The sequence below is a fragment of the Thermobia domestica genome, chromosome 12 (genome assembly GCF_964235325.1).
Source record: "Thermobia domestica chromosome 12, izTheDome1.hap1.1, whole genome shotgun sequence".
NCBI lineage: Eukaryota > Metazoa > Arthropoda > Insecta > Zygentoma > Lepismatidae > Thermobia > Thermobia domestica.
The window spans coordinates 69,966,283-69,983,100 of record NC_137465.1 but is presented as its reverse complement, the minus strand read 5'-3'; the positions used below and the strand labels follow the sequence as shown (position 1 = coordinate 69,983,100).

At 38.5% G+C, this 16,818-nt stretch overlaps 1 protein-coding gene across 2 annotated transcripts in view; it reads right to left on the bottom strand.

The window, feature by feature from the left end:
- LOC145666500 (uncharacterized) overlaps window positions 1-16,818 on the bottom strand; it is an 89,874-nt gene that overhangs the window by 69,150 nt on the left and 3,906 nt on the right. The window lies entirely within an intron of this gene.

Sequence of the window (16,818 nt, the reverse complement as noted above, 5' to 3'; positions counted from 1 at the left end):
CACAGATTGGACCATATTTCAGGAAGTATTGCACCGATTTCAATGAAATTTAATAGGTTTTTATTGTCAAAAAGAACAAAATCTGCCATAAGAACTGTGTATAACAATATCCAGTCACCGTTTAATAGCCGCACACATTTTTTTTTTACAATATATATATTCATTGCTGTATTGTCCGCAGTGATATTTATTATTGGATAAATTGTTAAAATCTTAATTTACACTTCTATAATATCTCTATGTCTATATCTCTATATACATAACCATTAGTGGGTGAAATAAAAATAATATTCTTGATTACATCTACAATATTAAAAAATATGCTCAGTGAAAATACAAGCACTAAACACGAAAAATTATGAAAGATAGAAACTGAAATAATAATAATAATAATAATAATAATAATAATAGTAATAATAATAATAATCTTATAAGCTTGTTTAGTTTTAATTTTTGGCATTCCCAAAATCTTTATTTTCCTTTTTGTTGTATTTTCACTCGCTATCAGAACTTTCATTGTCTGAAAGTGTATCGTTCAATTCACTATTATTAGGATTATCGCACATATTCTCATCAGCTAAGCAGTTGCACATCTCTGTGCACGCCTGTGCTGCACTTACACATTTACATGCAAATTGACAACGGCCACGCGAGCAGAAACACTTAATTAAATCTAGCAGTTCTGGAGCACAAGGCAGGTTACAGAAAACTGGAATTGGTGCGTCAGTACCTTTATTCCATCCATAATCATAAGGAGGCGGGAGTATAGGATCAGCTACAACGGCTTGTTTCCACTCAAGGCATTGATAGTGGGCTGGTTGTATGGCAGGACGCAGAGCGGCCTTAGTAGGAGGCAATCCACTGCTGTGTGATTGTTTGTGGGTGAAAAACCACCAGCGTAAGTCTTTCAATGAGGTGATGCATATGTTTTTATTTGGGCGCAGATACACAGTGCAAACATATCTCTCTATTTCTTGATACATTTTTTCAGTGATGTCTTTTGCATCACCGAGTGAAACCAATGCTCTTAAGATGTCCTCATCTGCCTCCATAGACCGTCTCCAGAATGTAGTCTTTGCCTTTCCAGAGAAGGCTCCTGTTGTATCATACCCTGACAAGGCATGCATCCCTAAAAGAGCCAAAGCACGAGATGGCCCAAGAGCTTGGTACATAAGACCCAATAGGATTTCTCTTTCCTTGAACCAATGACTTTAAAACTGGAGTTCTTTGCTAAGATTGGATGACTATGGACTGCTAAAACCAGGACATCTGTATCTGGAGAACATATCTTCAAAATTGAAGCACCTCGTAGCGAAGAGTGACATGCATGAACAATTAACATGGTGTCAGCTTCCTCATGAGTGCTTTTGAGATCACCAACATCAAGAAATGTAGATTCTGGATTCGTCCCATTGGAAACGATTATTTTTTTTGTTGCATTTGGAGGCCACTTCTATTAAATTTTTACTGAGAAGGGCAGTTAAGTATTCCTTATTTCGGACGTGAGAAAGAAGGTTTGGAAGGGGCACGGACTTTATAGACATGTTGGGTGTGATTTTGTATTCTACAGGAGTAAGTCCTCTACTTCGTTGTTTCCTAGTAGCACTTTTTAGCGAATCTTCTTTGTATGTATCAAACACGATGTTTATTTCTGATGAATTACCATATTTTGACAAGATCATTTGACTGTATTGAATGACCAAATCAAGACAAGTATTGGCTTGTTTTAACTGTAATGACTGTAGCTCGGCCATACCATCAACAATAGCTACAAAGAAATCTAGAGTATCTGAAGTCACATCTGGATCTGAAGATGGTGAAGTACAAATTGTCTCTGTGGAGGTATCTGTTACCAGGTCTTCCAGATGATGCATTAACTTGCTTTTGTCACTAATATGAAACATTGCACCATCGGGTGCAAAAAGTGCTCTCGGAACCACAGACAATTCGTATGTGCCAATACATTCCCTGAGGTCAGTGTTTTGGCGTGACCTGCAGAGAACGATGAGACGTTTGAACAGACACCCGTCTTCCTTCAGTTCGACTACACCAGATTTTGTTGAAATTCTAACTCTCTTCCGCGTTGTTTTCCACAGTTGTAACTTTGTTTGGTGTATGGTATTCCAAGATCGACAGTACCAGTTTCGATTCTTTCTTCGACAAATTTATCACGCAGTGCTTCTCCAATGTTAGGCATATCACACACATCCTGTTTCACTCTGTCTGGTGCTACAGCTTTAGTTACCAAATGTACTAAGGCGTTATCTTGTTGAGAAGGGTTAGTGAAAGCTCTAAAACTTTCGAGCAAGTTTTTCAGCCACCGATCCTGTCTTCCGGATATCGCTTCACTTATTTCATGATGATGGGCTCTTTCTGCTTCTGCAGTGGATAACAATCCCTTGCAAGTTGAAGACACCCTTGCTAGCAGAGGGGAAGCTAGAAAAAACTTATTCAAAGTCTTGCGATTTCTAGATATACCGACAATACCTCCTAAGATTTTCATCTTTCTGTATTCCTGTTCGAGAGCTTCATCAGCACCTAAGCTGCAGAAAGGAATGTTACTTTTATTTGGGGTCCATTTGCCAGCTTTCAATTCCTCCCACACACGTGGCTTCTCTTTTTGCAATATGCTCATTTCCCACACATGTCATGTGATAATCATTGCGTAGTTACGCAAATCAAGAGCGAAAAAGTACTTGGTAAAATCATACAAAGAGGCTTATCGCAGTTCCCAAGAGCCATTACGGACTGATCGCGTGAACGCCAAGAGTGATCGAACCATATCCATATAGTTCTTTACCATGCAGAAAGTGGGACTATCTTTACTTTTTTTCGTTTACATAAGTTTCTAATTTTTCACGAATCTATTTTTCATCCATAATATTTTGCAAACGAGAATGAATATTTGTTACACCAGGACCATCTTTAGTTCTCCAAGCATGCCTAAAATCAACAGCTAATTGTTCACATTCTTGTTTCATGTCTTCATTGTATTTAAAGAACTCCTCCAACAGAAGAACATGCAACGCAGGAAATGTGATGACATGAGCACGAAATGATCTTCGAATTGGTTTCCCTTCTAGTATTCGCTGTACTGTTGATTCACTGTACAGGCCATTTTCTACCCACATTTCTGGAATTCCACTAGATTCAATGTACACTCCTAATGCTCGTAATTCAGCCATTTGAATGTGTAAATCACCTGGCAAAACAACCCACTTCTGCTCTGAACGAAACATCTGCATCAATTTCAAAGATATATAGATAGCTAGATCAGCAGATACTACAACACCCTCACACTGGCTTTGAATATGCTAATTCGTTCGAAGTGTTTCATAGCACTTAACAGAACTGAACAATCAGTTGTGTTGCTGGGATGAGCGGGAGCAGGGAAATTTGTGTTTTTGGCTTCACGGAGGAAATTCGAGAATTATGGGCAGACCATGTGAAGTGTGATGGCAGTTGATTACGTTCACCGTCATGTGCTAAATCGTTATTTACATTTTTGTAACTTTCCGATGTTGCTGCCATGGCCCAAAGTAGATCTTGCTGGTAGGAATAGTTTAATAGTTGTCTGTAAAAGTCTGATGGGATGCTAGTGACTAATACTGGGCTTGCTGGATGTACTTTCTTCGGTAGATTGTATGTTACCATTTCATATAGGCTGTCAGGAATATCTTTCTTCCCTTCACTTGTTGGCAAAGTATGCAGTTCGGACGAGATAGTGTCTGATATGCTACGAGTGCAGTACCATGTAACTTATCCTTCCCGTCTGGCGTATCTTCCTGAAAGTTAATGTTGTCGATAGCAAAATGGATAAATTTTCCTAGTTCAATGTCTGGTGGGATGTATTGACCATTGAATTCTTCCAATCTTCTCAGCTCTGACTCCGCAATTTGATTTTCGATATTCATGACACGGGAGTAGTGCACAGAAAGACCAAGTTCATGCAAAAGATTTATTACTTGCGCACTCCGCATAGATTGGTGTACCGATAGTCCTACTGCTACTTGAAATGGTAATTCCCTTGTATGACGAACAGTTCCCGTTCCTAACAAACACCACTTGAAAAATAGTAACAGTTCATCAGGCACTACCTCATTCGTTCGCGTTAAAGAGCCAGAGAACTCCCACTTTTAAGCTTTAAGTATTTCTTTCCTTAAAACTTCTGCAGCATTAAAGAGGGCTTTCAAGTTTCCTTCTTTAAATTCTTCTTCGAGAATTGCAACTGCTGCATCTTTTGTTCGTTTCAAAGTCACTCTTTCTGATTTATTCTTTTGCTTTGGATTGCAGAAGTCTATGTCTGGTATTTCTTCTGCAAGGAACCGTTTCAAATTTTTCCTTGTTCTGAGAATTTCATCTTCTTTCACGCCATTGAAAGAACATATGTTGACGTAAGTAGTTTCAAGGTCAGCTATACAAGCCACATTGCCAGCTTGAAGAAATTTCTCGACTAGCCAAGTAAATTCAACGTCAGATGCAACTAATGCTGCAGTAGGCACATAATCCATTTTCTCCCCATGCTTTTCTCCCCATGTTGGTCACATTTTTCGCCCAGCATTTCGGATGGTATCGCACATCTATGGCGTGAACATCAGTTGGATTTAAACATTCGCTGAGCCTCACCATCCACGTATCATTTCCACTTAGTTCTACAGCCTTCCAAAAATTGGATCCACCAGTGTCATATGAAACATGACGAAGGGGATGTTTTCTAGTTTTTTTGCTATCGCGAAAGAAGCACCGGTATTTGTTATAAATAGGCATGCGTTGGCGAGTGCATTTTACTGTTTGATCATCCAATGTTTCGGATTCTTTACTTGGTTCTTGGCTTTCATCCTATTCATACTGATTCTGCCTTATTAAGCGGGCTTCTGCCAATTCCCGTTTTTTCTTGTGAGTTATGGATTTGTAACAAGATAAATGCCAGTGAACATCAAACGATTTCAAGTTCAAAGCAGAAAAATCATTCTGGAGAGCTTGAAAAAGACGTAAACCATCGTTATCATTCCAAGACGCAAGGCTGGATATGGATTCAGATAACACTGCATATGTCTGTTCACTTGGATTTTGCACTATTACCTCTCTCGTTGAACACTCGCAGATAAAACAGTCAGGTTGAGCAGGTTTTCTACGCTTACGACTTCCACAATCAATTTGCACAAGAGACTGCATTGTCTTTGATACACTCCAACACTCATATGATGAGTTACTTCGTATGCACCGTACTAATCATGAAAACCTAGAGAAAAAGCACGTTTGCGTTCCTTCTCTTACCTCTGAAAAACTTTCTACGGCCTTTTCGCACTATATGGATGGATACCTCTTTTATTACCCCTTTACAATATTAGACAAATTAGTATGCATTGGACCACAATCATTACCCCTTTTATATACACATATTCTTTGTCATAAAATCGCAACTGTTGAAATAATTGTGACATCTTCAAGTTTATAAAATAAAAGCTTTACAAAACTGCTCTTGCATCAAGTTAAAACATTAACAAAAATAATTTATAGCAAATGTGCTTATTGCTGTACTTAGAAATGTTAAATATTATTTTTAAAGTTGTACAAACACATGGCGCCACCTATTATTCAACTGTTAATATTTATAAAGCATTTCATGAATATATGCATATTCATCGTCTTGAGCTTAATGAACGCATATTATTATTATTATTATTATTATTATTATTATTATTAATTAGTAATTATAGAGCAAAAGCTCTTGTTTCGGTTATAAAAAAACTGTTAGAAAAATCTTCAACATTATGTGCGGTTGTCAAACGGAGACTAGATATGATTATACATAGTTCTTATGACAAAATATGTTCTTTCCGACCTTGAAAACCTATAGTTTGACCCAAATTTTACTGAAATCGGAGCATTACTTCCTGAAATATGGTATAATTTGTTTGAAAAACTTCCGTTACGGCGGCCATATTGAAACACCCTTCCCCCCGCCCCAGTCGCACAACCCAGATGTTCACCATCACTTTTCTTAATACCTGTACACAGACCTCCTCATTGACACCATCCCGAATACTGTATCACTAATGTGCCCGCGAGACTAAATTTTTGTTCATAGTCACAAGCACTATATGCCAAACCTTGGTAATGAAAAGGAAGAAATGCAGTTAGCGTGTGTTGTAAGAATGTGATGACAGGTGTATATTTATGACTTCCTTACCAGAAATATGAGTTAGACCACGTTTCCACTTTACATGAATCTTGTAGCTGTCATAAAAAAGACCTTGCTACCCGATCTTTCTATCTACTGTTTAGATTTTACAACTTCTTGTAAGCAAGAAAGGTGTTACACCCATGCAGCACTGCAGTCTAGTGGACAAACAATTAACCTCATTAAAAACGTGTATTTTGGCGCACTCCCCCTCCCTGTCCAAAAGAATCCGTTGTTTCGGAAGCGGCGAAACTGGTTTTTCCTTTATGTCAGCGGGAGGGTGATAGCAGGTAGCAAGCAAGATGTTCCAGAAAGTTGGACACTGTTCGACTCCTTGCAAGATGGAAAAAATGTTTTATGACCCTTTCAAGACTATGTGTACACGGTGAAATATGGTAGGGTTTCAAGATTTTTTTATGACAGCTACAAGTTCTTCTAACGTGGCAACCCATCTTTAGTCACGTCGCTGAAAGATCTCCTTTGATTTTTGTTGTTTTGAATGTCACATTAGGTCAGGGGCTTTCTAGGGTCCAAAACAATTAAACTGATTGTGAGACGAGATATATTTTCTTCTGAGTTTTGTTCATATGCAGCTGTTTGCTGCTGCGTTTTCCTCGCGTTACGAGAAAATATTTTTTAGCGTAGAAAAATATTTTTATTATCTGTTTTTCGTGCGTGTGTGTTAAAAATGGATAGAAGAGAAAGGAGGAAGTTGTTGACGAACAAGTCCAAGACTTTGTACTTATAGGCGAAAGTAGTAATGAAGAAATATTGGCAGAAGAGGAAGATAGAGCAGATACTGATGAAATAAGAACACTGAGTGTTGAGGAACGTGAAAGTGGCAATGCTAGTGATTGGGGTGAAGGGGGACCAAATGGTTGACAACCTATGGGGTGTGCAACCTAGGGCCCGCGCATCCTTGGACATAAACCAGAAGTACATTCCTTTACAGTTTTCGAAACTGGATTAGACAAAAATACCGCTGTTAAAATTACAACAAATTCCTCTGCACTATTAGGGGCCGCGGTGGCTCAGTGGTAGAGCGTTCACCTCTGGTGCTAGAGGTCTCGGGTTCAAACCCTGCTCCCGCCAAGTGAACTTTGTGGTGGACAAACACCGTGTGCGTGGGTTTTCTCAGGGTTCTCCCGTTTCCTCCCACTTTCTTCATTCCACCATTTCATTCATTACTCATTATTACCGTCTCCTTTAGCCTAACCGGCATAATCGTGGGACGTAAAACTCAAAATTTCATTTCATTTCATTTTCCTCTACACTATCAATCTTTTTTCTGTTCTTTGATAAACATTTGGTAGAGTTACTAGTAACGGAAACAAGTCAATATTACTCACAACACCTTGCTCGACGTTCGAAACACTGGTCTAAGAAACCAGAAAGTGCTCGTTGCGGTGTATGTGCTATCAAAAAAGAAGGAAGGAATCATCTTAAGTGTAAGGAATCCTATGTGTGATGGAATGAATCGCTGTGTGCTGATCCCTTCTTTGAAATATACCACACCAAAACAAACTTGTAGATATTATGGAATTCTCAACAAGAGATATCCTTTGAAGAATTTCAGAAAAGTATATTATATGATGAGTACATTGAATATGTTGTCTGAAATTAAAATATTTATGATTGATTAATACGTATTTAATAAGATGCCTGATGTGCGTAGATTCTTGTATTATAAGTTAGTTTTTGTTCCATCCAAATACATTTCCAATTAGCTGAGTTACAGGTATTTAAACATAATAGTTGTAACTCAGCTAATTGGAAATGTATTTGGATGGAACAAAAACTAACTAATAATACAAGAATCTATGCACTTCAGGCATCTTATTAAATACGTATTAAACAATCATAAATATTTTAATTTCAGAAGCATATTTCTCAATTCGTTTAAAAATCTCGACAGAAAGATGTTTACTGCTGGATTTAAAAGCCAGACGGGAGAGGTTAATCGAAGCCTGAAATGATATTTCTATGCACTATCGTTGTAGTTGGTGGTCGATTTTGAGTTTAGCTTACCGTGTGCGTGGGTTTTCTTGGGGTTTTCCCGTTTCCTCACACTTTCTTCATTTCTCCATTTCATTCATTTCTCATAATCACCTTCTCCTTTAGCCTAACCGGCATAACCGTGGGACGTAAAACTCAAATATTTCATTTCATTTCATTTTTTTTTTTTGAATTTAGCGTCCTTTTCAGCACCAAGGCTGTAAGAGATGTGGATTTACAGCTTAAAGTGAAATCCTAACTACATGAGCTCCCGCCAGGTCTCCTGCACTGAAAGCGCATGCGCTGACCATATACCCAGGAGGAAGTAATGTCGTAACGATATATCATTGTGGTGTTATACATGCGGAATTTTTTGTTTTAAAGGCCACATTGACAATGCTCATTTCCCCCAAAAGGCCGCATATGATAGTTGTGAATAGACCTAATTTCTTTTCTTTCTTTCTTTCTTTTTCTTTCTTTCTTTCTTTTTTTTTTTTTTTTTTTAGTTATTTCGTAATTATTAGATTAATAATTTACATGAAAGCGTACTATAACGTATTAAAAAGGTAAAACAATGAAATTTATCATTCATTTACGTTTTGTCGAGACAGAATTGGGACTTCCAGTTCTATTATGGACGTTTTGAGCTTCAATTGGTCTTAAAGGTACACCTTTGTGATCTGAGTTCTCGAAGTATTCGTAATCTGTCATATATATTTCATATTCCTTGTATAATTTAGCATTTTTTACAACAGGCTTGGAAAGCCGCACTTAATAACGCGGAAGATCGAAGGTTTCCAACCACTGCTATAATGTTTTAAACCAAAGGAAACAGTAGTAAAAAATTGAATCTGTTAAACTTCATGATTTCTGCTGTTAGCAGTGTTTCATCAGTGCACTTTCCAGGGATACTTACATTTACCATTTACATGTGCTACTTTTAATTTATAGAATACAGGATTACCTTGCATAACGTGGTACTCAGCAATGCGGATTTTACTTTAACGGTTTTCGTTATTATATATATAAAGGTAATCAAAAAAGTTCTGTCGTTTTTTCACAGAAATATACCACACCATACCACACAGAAATATACCACACACTTTCGAATAGTCCCCATCAGCATCGACGACCTTCTGCCAACGTTCTGGGAGGCCGTGGATTCCATCGCGGTAAAACTTGGTCTACCGTGAAGCGAAGAAGGCATTTTACACCTCTACTAGGGATTTGAACTGGCTTACTCTAAGGTGATTGTCCAAGGAATGGAACAGGTGATAATTGGACGGTGCAATGTACGGAGAGTATGGCACATGCAATAGTGTTTCCCATCCAAGACGTAGAATGGTATCCCAGGTCATCTTAGTCACGTGGGGCTTGTCCTGTAACAGGAGGATCAATTCCTTGGTGACTCAGAAGTGCTAGCTCAAGAGGTTTGCGATTTTCTTGAACACGGCTTAACTGCTGAGAGTACACAGTTGCATTGATGCTCTGATCAGCTAGTAGTAGTTCCCGATGCATGATGCCGCGAGCAGTCCACCAAACACACAGGAGCAATGCTGGTTTCGGCTGTTTTAGAACCGGTTCATGGGATGCTAACCAATGATGACGGCGCCGTGGCACTTCGTACAGGTCCTACTTCACATCACATGTCAACATCAGTCCAGAAATGACTCCTTCCTCAGTCGAAACAGCAAAGAAACACAGGTATCTGCTCGCGTTGCTTTCTGGCTTGGTGTCAAATCATGTGAGACCTATCGATCCAACTTGTAGTGCTTCCCAAGTTGATGGAGGTGCTGCCAAATGTTTTCTCCACTCTCACACTGAATTGTAATCCTAGTTCCTCACATGTCTGGCTACTGTTCGCCTTAATTGCTGCCTGAAGATCTTCATTTTGTACATGTATTGGTCTTCCGGCATGTGGTGCGTCTTCGAGTGTTTCGTCACCGCCCTTAATCTTGTTAAACCACCGCTGCACTCTCCGCGTGGCTATGACACCCTCACCAAAGGCCTGACATATCGTCCGCCCCGCTGTAGTGGCGTTTGACTCTAGTTTGAACTCTTACAGTATACACGTCTTTATGGCACTCTGTGGAGGTCCCATGTTCGCTCCGTCTTTACGCAAGCTTACGGTGTAACTGAACTACCACAACCAGATTGTATGTTGAATATAGCCACACCAACAACTGACCTTCGCCTTATGTCTATTCGATTGAACTCACGGTGTGAGAGCCAATTGAACACAGACCTCCATAAAACACGACAGAACTTTGTTGGTTACCTATATATTTACAAATTGACAATAGGTCTATCAATTCAAATTAAAAAAAAAATAATTGAATTTTATTATTGTTGATTATCTTCAATTTTTGGGGTTAACAGAACAATTTAAATCCATTGAAAATGAACTTCGAACAACGCGGCTTTCTGTGCTGCGAAACATATTAACAGGATTAAACAAGGTATTTCTGTTTTGTACGTACTTTACTGTGTTTAGACTATCCACTTGAGTGTATGCCCTTAACCCTTAGATAACGATAGGATGTTCCCAGAAACCCTCAAAACACCACTTGTTTTGAGCCAAATTAAATTACACAAAACGGAATTAGCACGCTTATTTGTCTTCGTATTTAAACGAAACAAAGTTCGTCGAATTCACAGTTGACCATGCTTCATGAACAAGTTGTTATGGTTGAGGCAGTGCAAGCCTTGTAACGTTCAAGAAGTAGAAAGCAAGGGGAGCTGTTTCTTTTTTCAGATAGTTGTAGCCACTCTTATAGGAAATAATGGAAAGATAAAATATATTTTCAGTATAGCGGTTTAACATTGTGTAAATTTACGTTATCTAAAAACGGCATGGCGCGTCCTCAGGTTGCGGATCGAGGAGAAGGCCTCTAGATATAGAGGTTAGCTGCGAATATACTGAATAAGCAGTCGCGGACAACCGACTAGGAGTGGTCCTACAGCTTGGGGGTTTGGGTAGGGCTAACAACCTCATCCTGTAAAAGAAAGCACTTGTTAAGAAATATTCACAAAAGCCTCGGACAAGGACTGATAACTTGGCACGACCTCAGCAGAAGAAAATGGACATGAGATTTGGAACATGGAATATTAGGAATCTTTATAGGGCAGGCGCGTTAAAATCCGTAACGAGGGAGTTAGAGAAATACAGGATGGACGTAGTAGGAGTTCAGGAAGTTAGGTGGGAAGGAAATGGATCTGAGAATTCCGGAAATTTTACGTTCTTTTACGGGGAAGGAAATAAAAATCACCAGTTAGGAACAGGGTTTTTCGTTCATAAACGTATATTACCAGCAATTAAACAGGTTGAATTTGTTACTGACAGACTTTCTTTTATTACTCTTAAGGGACGGTGGTGTGATATTATTGTTTTAAATGTACATGCCCCAACTGAAGATAAGGATGACGATATAAAAGACAGTTTTCACGAAGAAGTGGAACGGATATTTGACCAACTCCCGCGATACCATATGAAAATTCTATTAGGGGTTTTCAATGCAAAGGTAGGACGAGAGGATATTTTCAAACCGATTATAGGGAACGAAAGTCTGCATAAGGAAAGTAATGACAACGGTGTTAGACTCGTAAATTTTGCCACATCCAAAAACCTAATCGTGAAGAGTACAAAATTCCCACATCGCGACATTCATAAATACGCTTGGACATCACCAGACGGAAAAACACACAATCAAATTGATCACGTTTTAGTAGATAGAAGAAGGCAATCTAGCATAATTGATGTCCGGTCGTTTAGAGGGGCTGATTGTGACACTGACCACTACCTGGTAGCAGCGATAATACGAGAGAGGTTATCGTTGAATAAAGGTAATATTCATTGTCCGAAAACGGATAGATTCAATTTAAAGAAATTAGAAGAGAGCCAGGTAAGAGAGGAATACCAGATTGAAGTTTCGAATAGATTCTCGGCTTTAGAAGATTCGGAGTGCACTAGTGTTGAGGATACCTGGATTGAAATTAGAGATAGCATTAAAATTTCAGCAAAAGAAAAATTGGGACACGCGGAAATACGTAGAAACAAACCATGGTTCGACCAGGAATGCATAAAACTAGAGAAGAGAAAACAGGCAAAATTACGCTGGCTACAAAATCCGAATGAAATGACTATACAAAACTTCGCAGATATCAGGCGGGAAACTTCCAAAACTTTTAGGACAAAGAAACGCGATTTTCTGAAAGCTAAAATTAAGGAACTTGAAGATAATAGAAAAAAAAAAAAATACGGGACATGTATAAGGGTATCAACGAATTTAAGAAAGGCTATCAACCTCGTGCTTATATATTAAAGAAATCTGACGGTACAGTTCTCACTGACACGGATAACATCTTAAATAGATGGAAAGATTTCTTTGACGATTTGCTTAACACGCAATCAAAAACTAGTGTTCGTGGAGAAAAGGAGATACACACCGCAGAACCATATATTCCAGAACCCAACCGATTAGAAGTAGAAACCGCTATAAAGAAATTAAAGAAACACAAATCTCCGGGTGTAGATGAAATTCCGGCTGAGTTAATTTTAGCTGGAGGCGAAAAATTGTGGAACAAGATACACAAACTCATTCTCCTTATCTGGAACAAGGAAGAATTGCCACAAGAGTGGAAAGAATCAGTCATTGTTCCAATCCACAAGCAGTAACGTGGCGTGAAGTTTTGAAACGGGTAGGCTGAAATTAGATTCGTAGCTAGAGGGTGGCTAGAAAGCGGCCCAGTCCCCTGAAACTTGCAATTGTTTGTTGTACGTATGTATATATGAGTATAATGAATTCAAGTAGCCCCCCTTCCTCCCCCAAAAAAACTACACGCCCTTATTTAAACGATCACGTCTTAGTGTTCTGACCACGGACCTGGCTGTAATGCTTGATAGAAAAATGCTAATTCATGCAATATATTTTTCATATAATGCAAGAAAAAGTATAACAGCTGTTCTGCTTCATATTTCCCTTACATATACGGTTTCCTTACATATGCGATACTCGCATATCACACATACATTGTATTACTATTTCAAAGAAACAAATAAAAACGGATACAGGGCTATCTTCATTTTAAATTCCCCAAACCATAGACACAAACTTAAGCTCATCACCCACAACAACACATATCAGCATATATTAATGGAAAACAGTAGTGCTGCAGCTCTCAGTAAATTGATGTTTTTTACAGAAAAAACTTTTTTTAGATTGAAAATACAAAAAAAAGGAAAGAAACTATACCTCATCTGAGGCCTCATTCAATATAAATCTTCGCAAAACTTGCGGTTCGCAACACAACGCAAAAAATACAACTAGCAGTTATAACTGCTATGTCAATTATCGCCAACTAAAATGTAAATTTTACGCTGCGGTAACGAAAACCGGTACGCAATAAGGTCCCTGATGTTTTAGTACTATTCATAATAACAATTTTATTCTCTTTCTCGTTTTTTCTTTGTCAGAACTTGTGACTGAATGTGAGCCCCTAAATTTTCATAGTCTCTGTTCTATACTTTCTTACAAGACCGCGTCCTGTCGCTTTTGTTTTCCAAACACCCGAAAGGCTAGCCTTTCGTCAACATTCGTCCACTTTCGTTGCATCATGTTGAATTTGTGTATTGCTCATGGTTTTCGTCTGCTGAGGTTGATGGGAAAGCGATTGGCACCGCCCCATTCTCAAGATTACATGAGAAAGGAAGAAGGCTAGCGGCCCATAGCCTACAATTACAATGCGTTCTTGCAGAAGCTTCAACCTATTCTGGCGTGATGTTTAAACAGTGCATCACAAAATAAATCCATTTTAATAAAATTAATTGTATCGATGTCCAAAAGCAACATTTCAGGCTGATGTATAAATAAATGGATAGGCTAAGCCTTATAGCCTTAATGGACACTACGTCCCTGTCCACAAGAAAGGGGACAAAACGGATTGTAATAATTATCGAGGCATTTCTCTTCTGTCAACATCCTATAAAATCCTTTCAAATATTCTGTTAGCAAGACTGACCCCATACGCAGAAGAAATTATTGGAGATTATCAGTGCGGATTTAGACGAAATCGATGAACTATCGACCAAATATTTACCATTCGCCAAATACTCGAAAAAAGGTTGGAATACAATACCCCGGTACATCAACTATTTATTGATTTTAGAAAGGCGTACGACTCGGTTAGGAGAGAAACAATATAAAGCGTTCTTGCAGAACTTGGAATACCGAGAAAGGTAATTAGATTAATTAAGATATGTTTAAATGAATCCCAAAGTAAAGTCCGGGTAGGAAAATTTTTGTCCACGAGCTTTCACGTCAAGAATGGCCTGAAACAAGGAGATGCGTTGTCACCATTATTATTTAACTTCGTTCTGGAATACGCTATAAGGAAAATCAAAGGGAGCAACCAGGGCTTACAGTTGAACGGTACTCACCAGGTTATGGCATATGCTGATGATGTAAATTTAATAGGAGATGATAGGAGAACAATAGAAAGGAATGCAGAGATCTTATTAAGCGCTTGCAGGGACGTGGGTTTAGAAGTAAATGCAGAGAAAACTAAATACATGGAAGTGCGTCGGGACCGGAATACAGCAAATTATGGATGCGTTAAAATACTAAATAATACTTTTGATAAAGTGGATACTTTCAAATATCTAGGATCAATATTAACAGAGGAAAATCATATTCACGGAGAAATTAAATGTCGACTAAAAGCTGGGAATTCGTGTTACTATTCGGTTCAAAATCTCTTGTCGTCGCGAATTCTGTCTGTTACGGGATATGAAGTCAGGACAAGCTAGGACATCTTTATTTCATGTGGAAATTCAACCAGCCATCAATGGAAGCCAAGCAGCCTTCAAGAGTTCACTGCCTGATGTTATTAACACCAATATTCTGTTGTACGTCGCAAGCTGACTTTACATCAAAAGATTAATCAACTATTGCTTTGCTGTTATTGAGGAAGTCTTTGTACTTGTAATTTGTAATAAACACTGGTAGCAACTTCCTATTACCTTTTTGCCTACCAAACAGTCTCACACGCGACGCTTTTAATTTGCTTTGTTAGATCAATTGCTTCTCTCAATTGGTTCGACCTCATTGGCCCCTCATAGTCAGGCTACTACAAGACATTGTCCGTTTCGTTCGTTTACCCACGACACGATGTTACAACAAGGAAGTAATAAATACAGAAGTAAGTACTTTGACTCAGGTGAGTCTCTTTTTGGTTCGTTTACCTGTCAACGTTAGCAGTCTCAGAAGCAAGTTTGAGAACTTTGTGTTGAGTCGACGACATGTAGAAACATAGACTTGGGTCAATGTCAGTTTGGGGTAATCGACCACGCTCAGGAAACTCTGTGGTGTCACCATCATCTCATTCTGACGTCAGAGGGACAGTCAGGTCAAAAGCAATTGAGAGAGCACGATCTTGGTCTTTGGATCTCAACCACGACGCGAGACACATCGGAGTCTCCCTGCCTTTGGGGTCTGGCATTCAATGCCTTGGTTGATTGACGAACAAGTTTTCATCATGACTTCATCAGGACAACCCAACCTGCAAGTCACTGGAACATCGAGGACAACGCCTTAACATCACCTATCAGTGAGAAGGAGAAGATTGGAACTACTTCGAATTAGGGTGAGACTGTTCAAAATTAGTTGCTATTCCTTTGTTTACCTTCTATTCCTTAACGCCCTTATTGCTACCAATTTTCAATGAAAATGCATTGGTTATTTTCAAATTATTTTAACACCAAATTCATATTCGTTAACTTGTCTAATTTTGCTCATGGTTCTAGTCGCCTAAGACTAGTGGTGGAGTCGCCCCCATTTAGTATGTGCTTTATTGCTATAAATTTGGTATTGTTATCCCACACCTTTTAGGTGCCTCTCGTTTCTATCCCGACAGTTAAGTGGTGTCGGAACATGGTGGATTGCGCCGTGATTTTTAGTATCTCTGTGGTCCTCTCGCTGCTTCAAATTGTTTTTCCTCCCGCCTTAATGAGTAGTGGAAATTTTCCCCCGCCCACCAACCCTTCTGGAAGTAGTATTGGATGTTTGTACGCTTCTGATTTTTTTTTCTTGCTGAAGTATGTTTATCTAAGTTGGTTTAGAATTTTACCTCCCACCTCTAAAATTTTATTAAATTTTACTTTAGTTAAACCCCCTCCCAACCGCCTTTGACTGTAGGTTTCGGTTATGGCGTTGTCAGTTCGATTGTATGTTTTGTATATATGATTATTTTGATTATTTGGGTTTACTTATTGTTAGTTATGAGAAAGCTCAGTTTTTTTTTTTCAATTATTAGCTTTGATAATGTTTTATTCTCTCTGGTATTAGTTCTTCTTTTATTGTTTGTATTCAGTTAAGACGATCCCGCTGTATGAATGGAGTTCGTTTACTCTAGTAAACATTACCGTAGGTCAGTACCGTACTTTGTTCTGGAATTTTCAGCTAGTATTGCTATCAGTTTCCTCTTGCGACTTTGAGTTTGATGTGTCAGCTTTCTTCGCACTGTATGCTGTAGCGAATGTACACTTTTTAGAATGTGTTTTAATTAACATTGAGATTTGTGACTGAGATGAATTAAAATAATTCTTTTGTTAATTTTAAATATCTCCTTGTTTTCCTTTTACT